The sequence below is a fragment of the Nicotiana tabacum genome, chromosome 8, assembly GCF_000715075.1.
Source record: "Nicotiana tabacum cultivar K326 chromosome 8, ASM71507v2, whole genome shotgun sequence".
Classification (NCBI taxonomy): domain Eukaryota; kingdom Viridiplantae; phylum Streptophyta; class Magnoliopsida; order Solanales; family Solanaceae; genus Nicotiana; species Nicotiana tabacum.
The window spans coordinates 63,546,595-63,562,416 of NC_134087.1; the positions used below are offsets into that span (position 1 = coordinate 63,546,595).

The 15,822-nt window shown below is 38.1% G+C and overlaps 1 pseudogene; it reads right to left on the minus strand.

Moving 5' to 3' along the window:
• Window positions 1-2,074: 2,074 nt before the first annotated feature.
• The window catches only part of LOC107763832 (disease resistance protein Roq1-like), a 32,387-nt pseudogene continuing 18,639 nt past the window's right edge, over window positions 2,075-15,822 (minus strand).

The following is a 15,822-nucleotide window of genomic DNA, read 5'->3' on the forward strand; positions in this document are numbered from 1 at the left end:
ATAAAGTCCTAATTGATCCTAGATTGAATGAGCTCCATTAGTAGAGTAGTACACTACGGGCAAGCTTATGGTGCATCTTTTTTGGAATATGAATGTTATTTCTGAGAGTGAGTGAATTCTTGATATCTTCGATTCCTTGTGTTTAAATTTTATGCGTTTGGAACTGCTCTCAGATTTTTTAATGTGAGGGAATGTGACTCAGGAAGAAAAAGTAAGTCTTCACCTCTGTTAGAGTAACTAGAGTGAGCGCAAGTGTGTCATGGCAGTAGAGTCTGCAACTGGGGTGTGACCGGCACATTTCTTAGGCTGTTCTGTCAAAATGGAAGGTGTGACATACATGGGGTAATGCGTCAAATGGTTAGGCCTAGAAGTGTGGTTTAGCTTGCTCGAGGATGAGCAAAGGTTTAAGTGTGGGGTGTTGATAATAGGTGAATTTAACTTTATTCAGACCCTAAATAACTGCCTTCTTGCATAGTTTTGATAATAAAAGTGATAACAAAATACTCTTATTAGTGCTTTTAATGATTTGCAGGTTATATATGACTACGGAAGGCTAGGGAGCACTTTTGGAGTGAAAAAAATGAAGAAAGAAAGGCCAACCATGAAATATCCCAAGTGAACCACGCAAAACAGGCTGAAGAATCAGAAAACTGAGTCTACCGCGGTTCCACCGCGACCGCGGTAGAACCGCGGTGAAGGATGTTCGCGGATAGAAGGAAGATCAGAGGCCATGTTTGGCCGCGGTGCTACCGCGGCAGAACCGCGGCAGGAGGCGGGAAGTTCAGGGACTAAAGTGTAAAACACGGGATTTTCAGCCCAAAACCCTATTTTAAACACTAGACTTCGCCCAAGAGAGGCATGTATTGAATTTTAGAGTATCTTGGCAAGAAAAATAATTGTGAGAGATCACCCAAAACATCTTTCTTCTTTTCTTTGATTTTTATTGCTAGTTTTTTATGATGAATATTATCTTATCTTGTTTACCCATAGTTATGAATAGCTAAATCCCTTGTCTAAGGTTTTGATGGAACCTATTGGGGGATGAACTTCTTGTTTATGTGAATACAAATTGCTAGTTTCAATCTTTATTTATTCAACTATGTTCTTGTTGTAGTTAATTGACAGGATCCTCAATTAGCTGTGCCTATTTAGTGTGCATAACTCGGGAGAGAGTGCATATTTAGGTTATTGTTGAGCAACACCACTCCCAAAGTATAAGAGGGATCTATAACTGCGGGTTTAAAGGCGGGATTAGGGATAACGAAGCCTTGGGTGCAATCTTAAGTGAACTGTGTTAATTAAAGTTAGCTAGTATATCTCGGGAGAGTGCAATAGTATATTACTGTGATTACTCGGGAGAGATTTACGGTAAGAAAAGTGTTCATGATTGATAGAGGTGTGTTGGTAAATTTGTATGACGCATAAACAGAAGGGATTCCATCAATAGGGGAAATCTTTACCTTAGCTTTTTCTCACCATTTTTTACAACCTTAGCATCCCTAGTTTACAGCTGTTTATTTACGTGCAATTTTAGTTATTGAAGACACCATCAACTATGATTCAAACGTTTGGGGAAATTGGCTCTCAAGAGTTTAGTTGTTCTAAAGATAGTGATTGATAGCTTAATTCTCTGTGGATTCGACTCTGGGCAGAATACTCAGGTTATATTTGCAACATCTGCATTGTCCTTTTTATAAGGCATAGTTGGGCGTGATCAACTATATTGTGTAATTACTACCCTAGTAACTATACCAATTTCAATTATCCGGTGGCTTTCCAAACAGACCCTTAGTTGATTCCTATGGAATAAATAAGTATAAAAAGTGCCAAACATGAAACAAATTGGAATGGAATATTAAATTCATAAATTACTATGTTGGCATAATTTGATTCAATTTGAATTTTGCTTAAAATATTAAATGCATATATACTTGCATTAATTGTCATAAACTTTTTTCTAATTTAACTTAACAATTAAAACAATCCTTAAGTAACTCGTTAAATATATTCTCTACATGAATTTAACCTAAATCTAAATACATTGAAAATAAATTGTTCATCTCATAATATCCAAATTATTAGTTTTTAATTTCAAATAACAGGTATCAATAAGTTACCTGACTTACTCTCGAATTCTTGGTAGTTTCCCTAAAGATCCCAACACAGGAGCTAATTCAGCCTGCCTTAAGCCCGGTTTATTACGGCCTGGCTTCATACTGCAGCAAAGTTTGATTGAATTCCATTCCACTTCTGTAGACTGCTTCTATAAAACTGTCTATTACCCTTATAGATCAATTGAACTCCCCATTGTCTCACAATGCGCCCATGGATAGATGCCTCAAATAGGCCATACTGGTTAAGGTCCTTAACATCCGTACCAAATGCCTTCAGCGAAGAATAAAATGGTATGCAGGTAAAGCAAACACACCAGCCATAAGTTTACATTCTTTCTCTAGCACTGTTTTATTGCATATCAATTTGGCTTTGATGAATGATGTATAGTCATACTTTCCAGATAACCCCGAATCAGGATCACAAATGGCTGCTCCCATGAGAGTCACACAGCATATAGCAAAGCCCTCAAACTTATCATTGTACCAATCATTGGGCAGTTCAAATGAGATCGTTTGCTTAGAATTTTGATGCTTAAACCACGTGGGAATTGATATGGTGTCCATCTCATTTAAATGATTTGGTAGCCAATTTTATTGACTTGGTTTGGTTTGGTAGTCAACCTTGTTGAAATTGTGAAAAGGGTGTGCAAATTGTCAAATATTGTAGGCTTTAGAGAATGAGCTTTTGGCTATAAATGGACAGCTTTAACTCTCATTTCCACACCCCAACAAAGAGAGGAAAGAGAGAGAGCAAGGTATTCCATAGACTATAAGAAAATAGTCTGTGAAGAAAAATAGAGTGTAAGAGATATTATAGTAAGGTGGAAAAAGCAAAAGAGTAGTTTTTTCTTTTGAGGGTATAGTGGTCTTAGGAGTATTTGTACTCGTTACTACACAGTGTAAAATCCTCGCTATAGTGATATCAGTTGCTCTTCTTGGCCGTGGTTTTTCCCTTATTCAGAAGGGTTTCCACGTAAAATCTTGATGTCATATTTACTGCATTTTTGTTCTTACTGATTTAACCATAACTTGGTGGTCCACGTTTATCACTAATACCGTGAATATTATTTTTACGGCGTTTATTCCCAACAAGTGGTATTAGAGCCAAGGTTCTGTCTAAGTATGCTTTGTGGTTGCTGCACAATCTGAACTTCCATATCAGAAAAGAATTACTTTGGTCTCCTAATAAATAGTATTTGTATTTGTGATAAACGATGAAAGCCAATACTAGTAGAATGGTTACTTTGAATGACACAAATTATGTCATTTGGAAGGGCAAAATGGAAGATTTGCTCTATGTCAAGAATTTTCATCAACCTACCTTCACCACTATAAAGTCTCATAATAAATCAGATGAAGAGTGGAGTTTGTTACACAGGCAGGTTTGTGGCTTTATTAGATAGTGGGTTAACGATAATGTTTTGAACCATATTTCTGGGGAGACACATGCTCGGACCCTATGAGAGCACCTTAAAAGTTTGTATGCTCGAAAAACTGGAAACAACAAGATGTTTCTGATAAAGCAGATGTTGGGTTTAAAATACCATGATGGTTCCGCGATGACAGATCATCTGAATAATTTTTAGGGGATCATGAACCAGTTATCTGCTATGGACATTAAATTTGATGAAGAAATTCAAGGCTTGTTTCTACTTGGTTCCCTACCAGATTCTTGGGAAATTCTTAGAACTTTATTATCCAATTTTTCTCCGGATGGTGTGATCTCTATGGATCTTGCCAAGAGCAGCCTTTTAAATGAAGAGATGAGAAGAAAATTTCAGGGTTCCTCCTCATCAGATGTTGATAACAACTAGGTTGGGAATTCAAACTAGAGAAAAAATTTGAGAATTAAATGCGGAAGCAATAACAACAAGGAATTGAACAACTAGAATTAAAGAGAAGAAATAAAGGATATGGAAAAATTCAAGGAAAGAATTTCCAAGAACGCAAGTTCTATAGCCTTGACAAGATCAAAGTAACAACGTCTTGATTTATGGAAGAAATCAAACGCCTTTACTTAAAAGCAAATCAAAACAATAGATTCAGATCTTGATCGCTTTATGAGTAACCTGAGACAACAATTAATAACTAGTATTAATCGCCTTCTAAGAATATCACAAAGGAATCAAAGATATCACAAAAGAGAAGTAATCTTACTACCTTGAACTATGAACTAGTAAAGGTTGAAAGATAAATCTTAAAGCATAAGTAACAAAGGTTCAAAAGAACTCTCAAAGTATGATATACTTAATCAATATTGTAGTCCTTATGAATGAGAAGAACTCCTTATTTATAGGAGTAAAAAACCCTTAAAATAATGTAGGGGGTTGCTAAAAAGTCATATAAATTAGGTAGGGGCTGCTAAGGGGTCACAATAGCCATCAAACTTAGGTAGGGGGCTCCTAAGGGGTAACAAAAGCCATCAAAATTAGGTGAGGGGCGGCCAAGACCCTTTGGGGCAGATTTGGGCCTTAAAACAACTAGTTTGGGCCATTGGTTTGGCCTTCAATTGGGCTCCTTTTGAAACACCCCCTTTTGGACCTCTTTTAAACTTATTTTGAGCCCTTTTTGGTGGACTTCAAAGGCTGATTTGGTGACCCAATCTTCCTCCTCTTGGACTTCAATTTGGACCACCATATAATTATAAAATTTGGACAATTTATCTCCTTTGGTCTTGAGCTCTTTCTCTACAATTAAAAACTTCTTTATTTGCCATTGAAGTCTACCAACCTTAATTTGCAACTCTTTAGCTTGAGATCTTGGATATGGCCTTGGAGCTTCCAAGACTCTATCCTTGTCCTTGATGCTATCACCTAGCCAATTCACATCTTTTATCCTTGAGCTCTTCCTCTCAATTAATAACTTCTTTATTTGCACTTGTAGTCTAATGACCTTGTTTTGTAATTCTTTAGCATGACATTTTGTTAAAGCCATCTTTGAGATTCGAAAGCTTCATCCTTGTCCTAGAATAAAGTTGAGCTTCCTAGGATGCTATCAGATGTCTTGGTGACTTACTCTAGGGGGAGAAGCAAGAATCGGGATTCTCAAAATAGAGAACATAATAGAAGCAAATCCAGAAGCAGACTTAAAGATATTGACTGCTATCATTGCAGGAAGAAAGGGTACACAAAGAAGTTCTGCCGGATTTTGAAAAAGGAGAATAGAGACAAGGAAGAATAGAAAGAAGATGGAAATCGTGTGGCCACCATCACTACAGAAGATCTTGTTACTGTCCTTGATGCGGATCTGATAAATATTGTTTGTGATGAGTCAAGCTGGATTGTGGACAGTGGTGCCTCATCTCATGTGACATCAAGGAAGGAATTTTTCTCATCCTATACTCAGGGTGACTATGGAACTTTGAGTATGGGTAATGAGACTGTATCTAGGGTGGCTGGTGTTGGAACAATTTGTTTGGAAACTAGTATTAGAACTAAACTAGTTTTAAGCAATGTAAAGCATGCACCTGATGTTTGTTTGCATTTTACCTCTGTTCGTGTTTTGGATGATGAGTGATATGTTAGTACCAACGGTGCTGAAAGTGGAAGCTCATTAAGGGTCCCATGATTATGGCTCGTGGGGAAAAGCATCGTGGTCTATACTGGAATACGGACTCTACCTGTATTGATATGGTGAATGCCGTTGAGAGCAATAGCTCTTCAACGTTATGGCATAAGAGGATTAGCCACATTAGCGAGAAAGGACTAAATGTTCTGGCTAAGAAGAAATTGTTGTCAAATTTTGAAAGTGAAAAATTAGAAAAATGTGAGCATTGCTTGGCTGAAAAACAAAAAAGAGTTTCTTTCCAGTCTCATCCTCCTTCAAGAATGTCAGAGTTGCTTGAGTTAGTGCATTCAGATTTATGTGTTCCAATGAAGACAAGGACTTTGGGTGGTGCACTTTATTTTGCTACCTTTATTGATGATTGTTCAAGGAAACTTTGGGTCTACATCTTGAAGACTAAAAACCAAGTGTTGGGTGTCTTTAAGCAGTTTCAGGCTTCAGTTGAAAGAGAAATTGGAAAGAAGCTGAAGTGTATTCGTACTGATAATGGTGGTGAATATTGTGGACCGTTTGATGAATACTGCAAACAACAGGGTATCAGACACCAGAAGACTCCTCCTAAGACTCCTCAGCTTAATGGTTTAGCAGAAAGGATGAATAATACCTTGATGGAAAGAGTCAGATGTTTGCTTTCTGAAGCAAAGTTACTGAATTCCTTTTGGGGTGAGGCTTTGTTGATCGCCGCACATATTATTAATCTATCCCCTGCGGTTGCTTTGAAAAGTGATGTTCCAAACAAAGTTTGGTATGGAAAGGATGTCTCCTATGACCACTTGAAAGTGTTTGGTTGCAAAGCTTTTGTACATGTGCCTAAAAATGAGAGGTCAAAATTAACTGCTAAGACAAGGCAGTGCATCTTCATTGGTTATGGCCTTGATGAGTTTGGTTACAGGCTATATGATCCAATTGAGAAGAAGGTCGTGAGAAGCCGTGATGTTATCTTCGTGGAGGATCAAACTATTGAAGATATTAACAAAGCGGAGAAGCTAAAATCTCCAAGTTTTGAAGGTTTAGTTAATCTTGATCAAGTTCCTCATACAAATGTGGATGACGTTGGTGGGCTCAATGATGATGGTGATGCCCAGAACCATATTCCAGATCAACATATTGATGGTGATGGTGATAACAATGCTAATGTTGATGAGGTAGATGCTTATACTCACAAAGCTGTGGGCGAGTTAGATATTCCACTCAGGAGGTCTTCTAGACCTCGTACCCCTTCCTTCCATTATTCATCCAATGAGTATGTATTACTCACTGATGGGGGAGAACCTGAATGTTATGCGGAGACCATAGAAGATGAGTACAAGGATCAATGAATTGAAGCCATGCAAGATGAGATGAAATCTCTGCATGAGAACTATACTTATGAGTTGGTGAAATTGCCTAAGGGCATGAGAGCTTTGAAGAACAAGTGGGTGTTCAAAGTTAAAGCTGAAGAACATAGTTTGAAACCTAGATACAAAGCTAGATTAGTTGTCAAGGGATTTGGTCAAAGGAAAGGTATTGACTTTGACGAAATATTTTCTCCTGTCGTGAAAATGTCCTCCATTCGGACAGTTCTTGGTTTGACTGCTAGTCTTGATTTGGAGATTGAGCAAATGGATGTGAAGACTGCTTTTCTTCACGGTGACTTAGAAGAGGAGATTTATATGGAACAACCTGAAGGCTTCAAGGCAAAAGGTAAAGAAAATCTTGTATGCAAACTTAAGAAGAGTCTATACGGATTGAAGCAAGCTCCCAGACAGTGGTATAAGAAGTTTGAGTTTGTTATGAAGGAGCAAGGCTACAAGAAAACTTCTTTAGATCACTGTGTGTTTGTACAAAGATTTTCTGATGATGACTTTATCATCCTCTTGCTATATGTGGATGATATGTTGATTGTGGGCAGAAATGCTTCCAAGATTGACGAGTTGAAAAAACAGTTGAATAAATCTTTTGCAATGAAAGACTTCGGTCATGCTAAGCAGATTTTGGGCATGAGAATTACTCGTTGGAGAAATGAAAGGAAGATTTACTTGTCACAGGAGAAGTACATAGAACGTGTACCGGAGCGCTTCAATATGAAAAATGCTAAGTTAGTTCACACACCCCTTCCTGGTCATCTGAAGTTGAGTAAGAAGATGTGTCCTACAACAACGGAGGAAAAAGAGAGAATGACCAAGATTCCTTATTCCTTTGTCGTCGAAAGTTTGATGTATGTAATGGTATACACTCGACCAGATATTGCTCATGCAGCCGGTGTTGTTAGCAGATTTCTCGAAAATCCAGGAAAAGAGCATTGGGAAGCTGTAACGTGGATACTCAAGTATCTAAGAGGAAGCTCACATGAATGCTTATGTTTTGGAGGATCAAATCCAATTTTAAAGGGCTATATAGATTCTGATATCGCAGGTGACCTTGATAATAGAAAATCCACTACAGGATATTTGTTTACTTTTTCAGGGGGAGCTACATCATAGCAATCGAAGTTGCAGAAGTGTGTCGCACTGTCTACAACTGAAACGGAGTATATTGCGGCTACTAAAGCAGGCAAAGAGATGATATGGCTCAAGAGATTTTTTCAAGAACTTGGATTGCGACAGATGGAGTATGTTGTCAATTGCGACAATCAGAGTGCAATAGACCTAAGCAAAAACTCCATGTACCATGCGAGAACAAAACACATCGATGTCAGATATCATTGGATTCGCGAGCAAGTGGAGATCGAATCACTTCAGGTCAAAAAGATTCACACAAGTGAAAATCCTGCTGATATGTTGACCAAGGTGGTACCAAGAGACAAGTTCGAGCTATGCAAAGAACTTGTCGGCATACACTCAGACTAGAAGATAGTGCTACCTCCTCTAGATGAATAAGACTGGATGAGAAGATTGATATGGTGTCCATCTCATTCAAATGATTTGGTATCAAATTTTATTGACTTGGTTTGGTTTGGTAGCCAAACTTGTTGAAATTGTGAAAAGGGGTGTGCAATTTGTCAAATATTATTGTAGGCTTTAGAGAGTGAGGTTTTGGCTATAAATGAAGAGCTTTAACTCTCATTTCCACACACCAATAAAGAGAGAAAAGAGAGAGAGCAAGGTATTCCATAGACTATAGGAAAATAGTCCATGAAGAAAAAAATAGAGTGTGAGAGATATTGTAGTAGGGTGGAAAAAGCAAAAGAGTATTTTTTTTTCTTTTGAGGGTGTAGAGGTTTTAGGAGTATTTGTACTCGTTACTACACAGTGTAAAATCCTCGCTATAGTGATATCAGTTGCTCTTCTTGGCCGTGGTTTTTCTCTTATTTAGAAGGAGTTCCACGTAAAATCTTGGTGTCATTTTTGTTGCATTTTTATTCTTGTTGATTTAACCATAACTTAGTGGTCTGCATTTATTACTAATACCGTGAATATTATTTTTACGGGATTTATTCCCGACAGAAATTGCAAGACCAGGAAAGACAATAGAGTAACTTACTCGGTGATTAGAGTTAATTAGAGAAGGGATGACCACATCATCCATATTGTTCGAGAGAAACAAACAGATCTCATCCAAAACTGAGCAGCCACCTCTCTTCTCTGTACAAGATGGCTGATCAAATCTGTAACTGGTGAATGATACCAAATTCAATCTTAGATACATCAGTAGCTTTAAAGTACTTTGTCTGGCCAGAAAATCATCTGCATATAATTCCTTTATACTTGAAGGAAGTTTAGGAAGTTCCTTAAGCTTCTGACAGCGTGTTATGTTGAGATATTGAAGTCGACGACGCTGACTGATGCCGTTAGGTAAAGAAGTAAACGGGTTTCTACTCAGGTTTAATTCCAGTAAAAAGAGGGCAAGGGTATAAGAGCACTAACTTCGTCATCAGCTAAATGGCACCCGCTGAGATCTAAGCTTTTCAATTTCTGCAAATCACCAAATGAAGATGGGAGTATCAAACTCCCGGTGAATTGGCACTTATGTCCCCTTCTTAATGACAGGACTTTAAGTTTGCTGAAGTTCCAAACAGAATCTGGTAATTGCCGAATGGCAGTGTTGCCAGTATAGAATTCCTCCAACTGTTGTAGATCACCTAGGTTTTCTGGAAAGATTTCAAGCTTCGAGCAGCCTTTAAGATTCAAAATTCTCAGCTTTCTCATCTCAGAAACGCTTGTTGGGAGTGTTACAAGGTTCTTGCACGAACGCAAATCAAGCAAACTGATCCCAGTTAGGCGTTAGCCGTCCTATTGATGAGGGCAGTTCCCATATTGCGGTATGGCCCAAAAAGAGCTCTGACAGCAAGTTCATTTTCCCCTTAATTTCTGGAAATCTTCCTAATTTCTCACAACCAGAGAGGTTAAAGCTTTCAAGTGATTCCATCTGAATACTGCTTGGTAACGACTCAAGATTTTTGCAGTTTTCCATGTCCAGAAAAATACTAAGCTTTTTGAGATTCCCTATGGATGGATGAACCTCTATCAAACTTACACAACCTTTAAGGACAATTCTCTGCAGATGTGGGGTGTCCGAGAAATTGGGTGTTCTGAGCAAACTCTCAGAAAAACTTAAATTAAGGATTCCCAACTTGTCAAATTCCTGTTTATGAAAAGCGAAAGAAAAGGACCGTTAGCATTAACTGACTTTTATTTAAAAAATAATTTTTTATTCAATACTTTAAACTCTTTCATAAAACAGATTAATAAATACCTTTGGCTCCTCGAAAATTTCAACAAGAGAACTAAAAGTCGTTTTGAGCGCAACAAGGTTTCCTGGTTCAAAATTTGATGGAAGAGATTTACAAGTGTAGTATCTCAATCAAGCCATTTCAAGCTACTGGGGAGATACTAAATAGAATCAGGAACAGAGTCATGATGTCGGACCTCCTCCCCTTTTACCATGAGTAACCTAAGACAAGGCATGTTTCTGAAACCTTTGCTCCACTTATATATATGTCGGTCTGAGCCAGTTGGTACCAATATGCCTTTAATTGACTCTGCCCTCTGAAGGAAAAGAAAGTAACTTGACTAAACCAAAATTCACATCCGAGCGTAGATCCTATTCTCCTTTAACATACAAATCTTAATCTATATCTTACTTCTTTTTTGTTCTTTTTTAATTTTTTTTTTTTTGGGGAGAGGGGGGGGGGATATTAGACTTAGTAGAGCATAGTGGGGTTAGAAACATAACTATATTACCAGTATAAGATTTATATTTGCCTTCCAATTAGGAGTTTAATCAAATTTTCTTATTATGAATTAATAAAAGTGGCATTATATTCCCATACAAAAAGTTCTTTCCATAGAGTGTAGCATTTAGGAACTGTTTTATGATGTCTTTACTTAAACTACAATGAAAGCAAAACTAAGATTGTTACTTGCCAAACAATAGGTTTCCATAATGGCATCATAATTATTAAAATAAAATACTTTCTAACTCTAGAATTCAGATATCATGTTCAAACTCGTATTTTCCCATAAAATTCTTCTGTAAGGAGAAAACTTTGCTAGAAATTCTTTAACTAGATAAATGTCCTTCTCAAATAGTACCAAGCGCCACCAGTCAAATTATTTTCAAAAGGAAACAAGAAATAACAACAAAATTAAAGTAAACAAGTTATTTAGAAAGTTAACATAAAATAAAATAATTTTTTAGTATAAAAATAAGCAATATATGTGGGGTCCATCCCATAAATCAAGAAAGCAATTTTTCTTCCTTCTGTATTTGTCGATATGGCAGGCGTGCAGAAGAAAAATGTCGTAGTAGGCGAGGTTCTCCCTATAAAAGGAGAGCTTCGGCTCTCATTTTTGACACACCAATCTCAGAGGAAAAATATATCTGAAAGTTAGAAAGAAAGAGTGAGGTTTCACAAACAGAGTATAAGAAAATAGTCTGTGAGAAAAATAGAGAGTGAGTGATATTGTAGTGAGGTGGGAATATCAAAAGAGGGTTATTTCTTTTGAGTGTCTTTTAAGTATTTTACTCGGACCTACAAAGTGTAAAATTTCTTGCTATAGTGATATCAGTTGCTCTTCTCAGGGCCGTGGTTTTCCCTTATTCAAAAGGGTTTTCCACGTAAAAATCTTGGTGTCGTTGTTACTCTTTTATTCTTGTTAATTACCGTATCTCGGCACTACGTTATTATTCCGCTTTTATTACCGTGAATATTATTTTGTAGGGGGTTTATTCCCAACAACTGGTATTAGAGCACAGGTTTTGTTCGTTCACTGAAATACTATTCACTGTCGATAGTACTATACTCGGTGAAAAATAAAAATGCTCGGAGTAAAGTACGAGGTAGTAAAATTCAACCGAGATAACGGTTTCTCAACATGGCAAAGAAGGATGTGAGATCTGCTCATCCAACAAGGATTACACAAGGTACTAGATGTTGATGCCAAAAAGCCTGATACCATGAAAGCTGAGGATTGGGCTGACTTGGATGAAAGAGCTGCTAGTGCAATCAGGTTGCACTTATCAGATGATGTGGTAAATAACATCATTGATGAAGACACTGCACGTGGAATTTGGACAAGGTTGGAAAGCCTATACATGTCCAAAACGCTGACAAATAAATTGTACCTGAAGAAGCAGTTATACGCCCTACACATGGGTGAAGGTACGAATTTTTTGTCACATTTAAATGTGTTTAACGGACTAATCCCACAGCTTGCCAACCTCAGAGTGAAAATCGAGGAAGAAGATAAATCCATCTTGCTATTTAACTCGTTGCCATCTTCGTACGATAATTTGGCAACAACCATCCTACACGGTAAGACTACTATTGAGTTGAAAGATGTCACATCGGCTCTTCTACTCAATGAGAAGATGAGAAAAAAGCCTGAAAATCAAGGACATGCTCTCATCACAGAAGGTAGAGGCAGGAGTTATCAAAAGAGTTCGAGCAACTATGGTAGATCCGGAGCTCGTGGGAAGTCAAAGAACCGATCCAAATCAAGAGCCAAAAATTGCTGCAACTGTGATCAACCAGGTCACTTCAAAAGAGATTTCCCAAATCCAAGGAAGGGCAAAGATGAAACCAGTGGCAAGAAGAATGACGACAACACAGCCGCCATGGTGCAAAACAATGATAATGTTGTCCTCTTTATAAATGAGGAAGAGGAATACATGCACCTGTCAGGTCCAGAGTAAGATTGGGTGGTTGACACAGCGACATCTTACCATGCCACACCGGTAAGAGATTTTTTTTACATATATGTAGCAGGTGATTTTAGCACAGTGAGAATGGGTAACACAAGTTACTCAAAGATTACGGGGATTGGTGATATTTGTGTCGGATGCACATTGGTTCTAAAGGATGTGCGTCATGTACCTGATTTGCGGATGAACTTGATCTCGGGAATTGCTTTAGACCGAGATAGATACGAGAACTATTTTGCAAATCAAAAGTGGAGACTCACTAAGGGATCATTGGTGATTGCAAAGGGAGTTGCTCGTGGCACGTTGTACGGGACAAATGCAGAAATATGCCAAGGTGAATTGAACGCTGCACAAGATGAGATTTCTGCAGATTTGTAGCACAAAAGAATAGGTCATATAAGCGAGAAAGGATTGCAGATTCTTGCTAAGAAATCACTCATTTTTTATGCCAAAGGTACAACGGTAAAACCTTGTGACTACTGTTTATTTGGTAAGCAGCATAGAGTCTCATTTCAGACATCGTCTGAAAAAAAGTTGAATATACTTGATTTAGTATATTCTGATATTTGTGGCCCAATGGAAATTTAATCAATGGGCGGTAACAAATATTTTGTTACTTTTATTGATGATGCTTCACGAAAATTATGGGTTTATATTTTATAAACTAAAGATCAGGTGTTTCAAGTTTTCCAGAAGTTTCATGCTCTAGTAGAAAGGGAGACGAGTCGAAAGCTAAAGCGTCTCCGAAGTGACAATTAAGGTGAGTACACTTCAAGGGAATTTGAAGAGTACTGTTCCAGTCATGGGATAAGACATGAAAAGACAGTTCCTGGAACCCCACGACACAATGGCGTAGCCAAGAGGATGAACTGCACCATTGTGGAGAAAGTGAGAAGCATGCTCAGAATGGCTAAACTATCTAAGTCATTCTGGGGTAATGCAGTTCAGACAGCCTGTTACCTGATCAATAGGAGTCTATTAGTTCCGTTGGCATTTGACATCCCAGAGAGAGTTTGGACCAACAAGGAGGTGTCCTACACGCATCTGAAGGTGTTCGGTTGCAGAGCTTTTGCACATGTACCAAAAAAGCAGAGAACAAAGCTGGATGATAAATCTGTTCCCTGCATATTTATCGAATATGGAGATGAAGAGTTCGGGTACAGATTGTGGGATCTTGTAAAAAAGAAGGTCATCAAAAGCAAAGATGTAGTCTTCCGAGAAAGTGAAGTTGGAACTGCTGCTGATATGTCAGAAAAGGCGAAAAATGGTATAATTTCTAACCTTGTTACTATTCCTTCTACTTCTAACAATCCTACAAGTGCAGAAAGTACGACCAACGAGGTTGTCGAGCAGGGGGAGCAACCTGGTGAGGTTATTGAGCAGGGGGAGCAACTTGATGAAAGTGTCGAGGAAGTGGAGCACCCCACTCAGGAAGAAGAACAACCTCAACCTCTGAGGAGATCAGAGAGGCCAAGGGTAGAGTCATGCAGGTACCCTTCCACAGAGTATGTCCTCATTAGTGGTGAGGGGGAGCTAGAAAGTCTTAAGGAGGTGTTGTCCCATCCAGAAAAGAACCAGTGGATAAAAGTCATGCAAGAAGAAATGGAATCTCTACAGAAAAATGGCACGTACAAGTTGATTGAACTTTCAAAGGGTAAAAGACCACTCAAATGTAAATGGGTCTTTAAACTCAAGAAAGATAGAAATGACAAGCTGGTCAGATACAAAGCTCGATTGGTGGTTAAAGGCTTCGAACAGAAGAAAGGTATTGATTTTGACGAAATTTTCTCACCTGTTGTCAAAATGACTTCTATTCGAACAATTTTGAGCTTAGCAGCTAGCCTAGATCTTGAAGTGGAGCAGTTGGATGTGAAAATTGCATTTCTTCATGGAGATTTGGAAGAGGAGATTTATATGGAGCAGCCAGAAGGATTTGAAGTAGCTGGAAAGAAACACATGGTGTGCAAATTGAATAAAAGTCTTTATGGATTGAAGCAGACACTAAGGCAGTGGTACATGAAATTTGACTCATTCATGAAAAGTCAAACATACCTAAAGACTTATTCTAATCCATGTGTATACTTCAAGAGATTTTCTGAGAATAACTTTTTTATATTGTTGTTGTATGTGGATGACATGTTAATTGTAGGAAAAGACAAGGGGCTGATCGCAAAGTTGAAGAGAGATTTGTCCAAGTCATTTGATATGAAGGACTTGGGCCCAGCACAACAAACTCTAGGGATGAAGATAGTTCCTAAGAGAACAAGTAGAAAGTTGTGGCTATCTCAGGAGAAGTATATTGAACATGTACTAGAACGTTTCAACATGAAAAATTCTAAGTCAGTCAGCACACCTCTTGCTAGTCATCTAAAGTTGAGTAAAAAGATGTGTCCTACAAAAGAGGAGGAGAAAGGGAACATGGCTAGAGTTCCTTATTCTTCAGCAATCGGAAGCTTGATGTATGCAATGGTATGTACTAGATCTGATATGCTCACGCAGTTGGTGTTATCAACAGGTTTCTTGAAAATCCTGTAAAGGAACATTGGGAAGCAGTCAAGTGGACACTCAGGTACTTGAGAGGTACTACGGGAGATTGTTTGTGCTTTGGAGGATCTGATCCAATCTTGAAGGGCTATACAGATGCTGATATGGCAGGTGACATTGATAATAGAAAATTCACTACTGGATATTTGTTTACATTTTCAGGGGGAGATATATCATGGCAGTCTAAGTTACAGAAGTGTGTTGCACTTTCAATAACTGAAATAGAGTACATTGCCCCTATAGAAACTGGCAAGGAGATGATATGGCTTAAGTGGTTTCTTCAAGAGCTGAAATTGCATCAAAAAGAGTATGTCATTTATTGTGACAGTCAAAGTGCAATAGACTTGAGCAAGAACTCCATGTATCATGCAAAGACGAAGCATATCGACGTGAGATATCATTGGATTCGAGAAAGGATAGAGGATGGGTCTATGCAGGTAAAGAAGATCCATACAAGTGAGAATCCTTCAGATAT